This window comes from Macrobrachium nipponense, chromosome 32 (assembly GCF_015104395.2).
Source record: "Macrobrachium nipponense isolate FS-2020 chromosome 32, ASM1510439v2, whole genome shotgun sequence".
Taxonomy (NCBI): Eukaryota; Metazoa; Arthropoda; class Malacostraca; order Decapoda; family Palaemonidae; genus Macrobrachium; species Macrobrachium nipponense.
This window is the reverse complement of record NC_061094.1, coordinates 48,623,257-48,625,756: the sequence shown is the minus strand read 5'-3', so window position 1 is coordinate 48,625,756 and position 2,500 is coordinate 48,623,257.

The window sequence follows — 2,500 nt, the reverse complement described above, 5'->3', positions numbered from 1 at the left end:
GCTTTATGCATTGTATGACAAATTATTCCGTTTGTCCGTTGGATTCCTTGACCTTTTAAAAAAATAAAGAGAAATATTATTTTTCATATAAAACTATTCTTGTCAAGGTCAAGTATGGATTTATGATAAGTAAGGAGGGCGTTTGCTTTGCAATAATGAAATTAATGGAAATCCCTCAACTGGGAATAAGCATAATGAAGATATCTAAGAACTAAACTTCAGGCAGGAATAGTTCAGCACAAATCAAATGTGGTTACTGAATTTTACATTGTGACGACTCACTTCAAGCCAAAGTTCCTGGAAAATCGGGGAATGCGTTCTGAATAAAGTTTGTGCATAGTAGGGAATAGTGAATTATCAAAAAGAATAAAATAGCAAACAAAAATGTGAGTTTTTTTCTTTTACTTGGTAAATCGTCGTGTCACTTGATATGAGTGTGTTGAGAGGGAGAAGGGTGGGGGAAACAGAGAGAGAGAGAGAGAGAGAGAGAGAGAGAGAGAGAGAGAGAGAGAGAGAGAGAGAGTGCCATCCTAAACCCTACGTAAATGTCATATTTCCCGTGGAATTCGTGTTCCACTGGACGACAAAAGGAAAAAAAGTTTCAGTTCCAAACAAACTATTAGTCAATCAGAAAGGCGGGTTTCGAATATAAAAAAACGCAAAAAATGAAAATGGATGCATGAAATGGAATCATTGTGAGCTACCAATATTTAACCAATTCCACATGACAGAGGCAAATACGATTTTCTTTCTATGTTTGCCGAAGGCTTTTGGAGAGAATATTTTTAATTTGTTGCACAAACACAGTAACACACAGATACACACGCACACACACACCAACACCACACACACATATATATACGCGTGTGTGTGTGTGCATGTGTATAATTAATCACAAAAATATGGAACATGATAATACATCTATATATATATATATATATATATATATATATATATATATATATATAATATATTTGTATATATATATATAGTATATATTATATATATATATATATAGAATATATATATATATATATATATATACGTAATATATATTATATATATATATATATATACAATATTTATATACATACATATATATATCACCTATATATACTATATATAAATATACATATATATATATTATATATATATATGTACTATATCTATATATATATATATATACTTATATATATAACATACATATATATATATATATATATATATATATATATATTAATATATAATCATATATTATTATATATATAAATATGTATTATATATATATATATGTATATATATTATATATATATATATCATATATATATATATATATATATATTTTAAATATATATATGTGTGTGTGTGTGTGTGGTGTGTGTGTGTGTGTGTGTGTGTGTGTGTGTGTGTGTGTATACAACATAAACGGGCAGCTAAGTATGGGATTCAGATGTCAATGATAAAGTTTTCATTCAACCAACGCTAAGAGGATTAAATGATGATTATCAGTGGGAGTGATCTAAATTAGGCTTACCTGTGGATGGATCTCTTGGTATAAATACCACCTTTTCTGTAACTTTTCCCATTCATCTACCTTGAAGAGGGAGTCAGCAGTCTCTGAAATATAGTATTTGCTCTCCATATTTTGGCGTTCTTATGGGCTCCTTTTTTTAGATATATATAAATATATATATATATATTATATATATATATTATATATATATAATATATATGTACATTTATATATATATACACACCACATATATATATATATATGGATATATATATATTATATATATATGTACATATATATAAGGTAGGGCCACGAAGACAGTGAAACCCCTTCGTGGCTTTTATCGTTTATTCATATATATATTAATATCCTTATTATATATATATAATAATATATATATATATCATAAATATATATTTATATATATATATATATATATATATATATATATATATATATATATATATATATATATATATATAAATATATATATATATAATTATATAAGTATATATATATATATATGTATATATATTGGTTATATATATACATAATATTGTATATATGTATATAAGTATATACATATATATATCTTATATATATGTATATATATTATATATTTATATATATATAATATATATATTAATTATTATACATATTGTATATGGTCGCACACATGTTTAGCCCTGTGAGTTGGAAATTTGGTCTTTTGCTAATGGGGCATGCTATTGAATTTTGTTATGTCAGCATATATTATCTGCAAGAGCGACTCCCTTTCTGTCTTGATGGAGTTAGCATACAAATATAAGATGCAAATAGACCTCTCACTATTCTATAGAACAAGGGGATAAAAATCAAATGGTTTACTCATTTGCTTTCCAGACGATCGCAAACGATCAGAGAAGCTGACAAAACTTTTTGTACATGCTGAAGGCTAGAATGTTCACAAACTGAATTATCTTCTTATAGTTATTAAAGTCGATCAGA